This window comes from Elgaria multicarinata, chromosome 3 (assembly GCF_023053635.1).
Source record: "Elgaria multicarinata webbii isolate HBS135686 ecotype San Diego chromosome 3, rElgMul1.1.pri, whole genome shotgun sequence".
Classification (NCBI taxonomy): domain Eukaryota; kingdom Metazoa; phylum Chordata; class Lepidosauria; order Squamata; family Anguidae; genus Elgaria; species Elgaria multicarinata.
Window position 1 is genome coordinate 19,511,409 of NC_086173.1, and position 5,419 is coordinate 19,516,827.

The 5,419-nt window shown below is 44.1% G+C and overlaps 1 protein-coding gene across 1 annotated transcript in view; it reads right to left on the reverse strand.

Annotated features, from left to right (window-relative positions):
* SYN1 (synapsin I) overlaps positions 1-5,419 on the reverse strand; it is a 174,300-nt gene that overhangs the window by 87,419 nt on the left and 81,462 nt on the right. The window lies entirely within an intron of this gene.

Below are 5,419 nucleotides of genomic sequence, written 5' to 3' on the forward strand. Positions count from 1 at the left end.
GGGCCAATACAACACTATATCACAGTGATGGATATAGCATTCAAGTCCAACTTCGTGTAACTACAACTAAGAATTAGTAGTGAAAGCAGCAGCTATAGAGCTAAAAGCATTTAAAAACTATAATAAACTACTTGTAGTAGTAATTTACTGCACCTTTTATTATTTAGTACTTTTAATATTCCTACTGATATTGCTGCTATTGATATTTCACTCCTACATCCAATACCACCCTTCTACTATTGTTTCTACTACTGCTGTTTCTATTAGTACAATTTTATTGCTTTTGCTGCTTCTGCTGCTACCAGGATCAACTGGTGGCCACTGTGGCAGGTGTGGTGGAAGACAGGTCACCAAGGGCAATGGGTCACCAACGGGAGACCAGCCTTTTCAATCCCCAACAACTTATACCCCAGAAAAGGGAAACTGAGGAACATGAACTTTATAATCATGAGTGCAAAGGGGGGAAGATCCGCACCAAAGGACTCATTTGGACCCACATTCTCCTGTTCAAGCAAGAATTCCCACTGCATAGAGGATCAAGTGACTTTAAGATCATGTGCAAAATAGGGAGGGGGTTCACAAAGGAACACGTCATCATCACCAAAAGCCACTGCAAAAGGCAACACAGAGAGCATGCCTGCAATACTGAGTGTGCAAAGAGTAGGATGATGATGATGATGATGATGATGATGATGATGATGATGATGATAAAAAGATAATAACCTCACAGCCACATGGAAAGGCAGCCTTTGGAACACTGCAACAAATTCTGAAAGTATCCATAATTCTCCTCCATTGTATATCAGCATCCACCAAAGCAGACTCTGGGGTTCATCAACCGAGCATTTTATTACACGCTCTCTACTGCCCACTCATGGGTTTTCTTGCGTCCTTTAGATGATGCCATCCGCCTCCTGCTCCTTCTTGCCTTTTTTCCATCACAAAATGGACCCCTTTTAACCTGACTTTTTTTTGGGGGGGGGGAACAAAATATGCTACCATTTCCTGCTGTGTACAGGAAAAGTGGTGTGATAAAAACGGCCCCTGAATGGGCCACATGTTGCTTACTTTTCTTCTCTGGGAAGAAAGAGGAAGTATTGTGGGACAGGAGAGGGGGCGGAGATGCAACAGTGGGGAACCACAATCCCCACCCCCCGGTCTGATGATACTCTTATTCAAAAATAATGAAATAAAGACTGGATCGCTCAGGAGAAAGCATGGGCAGTAAGTTCTGAGCACATCCACAGTCTATCCCTTTGCAAGCCATAGTGATTGATGATGATGATGATGATGATGATTTCCTTTGGAAGCCAGCAGAAACCCATTGCATAATACACAAACACATCCATTCACACAGACAGATACACTCACAGACACAATAAGAGACATACACATTCATATATACATACACACACTCCCATTCACTCAGAAACACACACAACATTCACAGCAGCCACGCATGCCCATTCACACAGATACTCAGGCATTTCCTCTCTTGCACACACTCACAGGGCCAAACAAATAATTTTCTCTATTAGTTTTATTTATTTACTATTGAGCTAATAGTTTTATTTACCTTCACACAATACAAAATGAACTTAAAGAATTTGCTGCCACAAGATGTGGTGACGGCCAGTAGTTTAGGTGGCTGTAAAGGGGGATCAGACACATTCATGGAGGAGGGTCAGTCTAGCAACAACTATAGGGAAGGTGGTATGGAGGGCAAGAGATTTTGACTTCATGTTCCACTTTTCTACCTACCCGAAGAATCTGCAGGAAGCAGGAAACTTGGACCCAGGAGGGCTCTTCTTATTCTGATATATTCTCTTAAATGGCTTTATGGGAGAACGTAATGTGACAGGACATAGCAGAGCAGAACTGGCAACAACTCCCTGGCCTGGCATTTTAAATGCCATGGAATACTCATGAGCGAGCAGTGAAGTTCTCTAGTTAATTGCTCTACTGAAATTGTAGCATAACAGGACAGTCTTGCCTCATTAATGAGGTCAGTGAAGTGCTCTAGCTAGCATGTTAGGGTGGGATGTGGGAAGCAGAGGCTCAGATCAGAGGTGAATCCTGCCCTGCGCAGAATCATGACCACTTTTTGTTAACCTCCATGGCCACAGGAGTGCCACACATAGGACTACCCCACATCTAGAACCCTCTCTAGTTCAAGGCCCATCTTGGAAGTTTCAGCCCTGTTAATGTAGTGAAATTCTGAAGAGTTCCAATAATGTCCTGGGCCCAATCTACATGGGTGATTCAATGCGAAGGAAGAGCACAACAACGTCATTCACCACAGATGACACTGTCACCAATCCACAGCTTCACTCTAGAAAAGTTATCTTTTCAGAAATTCATTTTAGTGCGTTGTTTCTCTTTAAAGTGGCTCCAGAGCAGTTCCACTGCAGTGTGCCCCATCCCCCTGAGCAGTTATTCATCTCTTCCATTAATCTTCCCTGAGCAGGGAGAGGGGTGCGGGGCAAGCTTATTACATTCACTGAGCAGCACCTATGTAGTTGATGATGTTCAGTTCTACTCGCTGGACTCCACCCACCCAACCCCAAGGCAGATTAAAGTGCAGTTTAACCTGTGAAAGTAGGCTTTTAGGTTGCATATACTCTGCTTTTCTAGCTTTGTGTGCCACTGATGGGCCAAAGCGATTTCATGAAAATCCAGATATAAGCAGAAAGCTCTTCTCATGCTGTTTCCATGTAGATTGGACCTTGGTTTCTCTCTTCTGAATCCTAAATTCTAACTAAAATTAGCTTTCTCTTCTTTTTGCCTCTGGCTCTCTCTAACCCTTCCTAAAGCACCCCACTTTCAAACCAGTGACACGGCTGGGTGTATGAACAGGAAACTACTGCACAGCTCTTACTGCACCCAGGGTTGGAACCTTATGGTTCTCTCCTACTTTCCAGTAAATTCTTCACACTATCCAGCCACTCATTGTTGATGCTGCCCTGTCTTTCCGACCCAGGGACCCAGGACATGAAGAGTTTAGATCAGCCAGAAAAGGAGAAATCTCCATTTCTCACCATTGCTAGAAATAAAGCAGTCAAGCCCAGCACCCCCTGCTGGTACTATACAGTTGATACTCCAGAGCCTGTCACACATGAGTCCACTTTCACCTCATATTCTCCACAATAAATAAATAAATAAATGGACTCAGCTAAAATGTACAGATTCCTGGCAACCAGCTCTCCCGTTCTGATGCTGCTGGGGAATCCTACAACAGGATCGCCCTTAGACACACACACCGCTCAAAAAGAAATGAAACATGAAGGGGAAGAGGCAAGATGAGCACAGGAGAGGGACGACGTCATGTGAAACCACATACCAAGCATGGCTAGGGTGCAATAAATCACTGTCGTGATGGAGCACATTCACTGCTCCCATGGAAAACCATTGAAGATATGAACATAATGGTCCTTTCAAAGGAAAGGAAAGTTATGTCACTATACGTCTGGAGTGCCACCTATAGCCAAAGAAGATATGGGGCAATTAAAATTCACATATACTGAGCAGAAGATTACGAAGCTCACAGACATTTAAGTGCAGAATGTGTTTGCCACAGAAGTGAGACATGTCATTGAGGCTTAGATTTTTGAGGACTAGGCTGTAGTGCATGATGATGAGAGAAAGGCACTGTGTACATGGGTAGAGGCACTCTTCCACCAATTGTACAGGCAAGGCAAAACGTTCCCAGGGCGCATGGAGAAGAATGGCTGTTTCCCCCAGTGTCATGTCTGGCCCAACCAAGTTGGACTAAAAAGGCTGCTTTAAGAAGCAGGTTTAGGATTCCATTAAGGGACAGCACGCTGTTAGTTATGAAATACATTATCTTTTTACAGTTGGCCAGGACAAAACTCTGAAGATGACGAGGTCCAAAGTATAAATCTGTTTGGAAAAGCTGAAAGAGCTGGTCATGTTTTGGATGAAGAAAAGAATGATGGAGCATCTATGGTGATTTTTTTATTTGATTTTTTACATTTTGTAAAACTGTATCAGAAACGAGAATTCTGTGCTTTACCTCATGGTTCAGCTGCATGGTTCCTGGTTCTAGCTCTGTATGTGTGGCAGTTCCTCACACTAGTTAATCTTTTTGGAAGGGCTGGAAAGCAGTCACAGAACACACACGTTGCATATGTTCCTGGGTTCAATCCCTGGCATCACAAAGAAGTGCTAGGAAAGACCTCTGTCTAAAACCCAGCAGAGCTGCTACCTACCAGTTAGTGTGTAGACAATGTTAAGCTAAATAGACCAATGGTCATAACCCCAGTTCACCCACTTCTTTTCTTGATATTACTGGCTGCCAGGCCTCCACTAAAAGGGATCTCAGTGAGTCTCCATGGACAGAGTACCAAATCCAGGGGGCCTTGTAATATTCTGGCCTTCTCTCTGCCCTCCCCTCTTGATGGACATCTTATTAGCATTCTCTATGTAACAGAATATACTCTCTTCTACTGTTTTTTTAGAAAAAATTAAAATCACTCTCCTAACAGCATCTCAGTCTTGTCTAGATTGAGCTTCAATGTATTAACCCTCATCAGTCCAGTGTCACAGCTAGGTACCGATGGTTCACAAAATTTAATACCTTGCAAACATGCTCACCAAAAGATTCCCAAGGCAGCTTATAAAAATCTAAACCCGTATTTAGCCTCTGGTGGAACCTGTTGAACGCACAATCCATTATCCATATGCTGTGACACACAAATATTTGACAAGCCACACATGGCTGACTTGGAACCACAGGCTGTGTCTGACACACTCCTTCAGCAATCAGATAAAAAAATGGGGAGAGCAGATGTGGAAGCAGTATGAGCTTTATATACCTGTCCAATAGGCCAAGAGCCACAGCCTGGACTAGCAGGAATGCTGAGAACACCAAAAAGTGCACGGTAAGGAAAGAAACCAAAGCCTAACACTTCTGTCGCAGTAAACCAAGCCCTCCCCAGACCCTGCTACCTGACCTGTGGGGAGGGGGACCCGCCAGCGGTCCAAGCCCCCTCTGAGGTTGCAGTTGCTTATCCAGTGAAATTCTGAGGCATTCTGAAAAGGCCCTGATTTCTTCTCATTTTATGCGCTGCAACAAAAATGTCTGACATTTGACATCCTCATTAGGATGGGGTGTTGAGCCTGACCTATCTGTTCTCTTTGCCTCTGGTTCCCCCTAGCCCTGCTAAGTCTTCCCCCTCTCAAAACAGGGGCACAGATGGAGGAGTGGGTATGAAGGGGAAGTCACGGAAATGCTCCAAAAGCACCCAGACTGGTGACCTATTCTATTGTCCTATGTACTCTATGGCTGATGCTCCCACCTCTCTTCTTGCAACTCCGTCTCCTGAAATTACACTCTATTTGTGCCCTCCAGCTCATAAATAGTGTCACTTTTCTCCACATCTTCTCTGGAAAAGAAGAA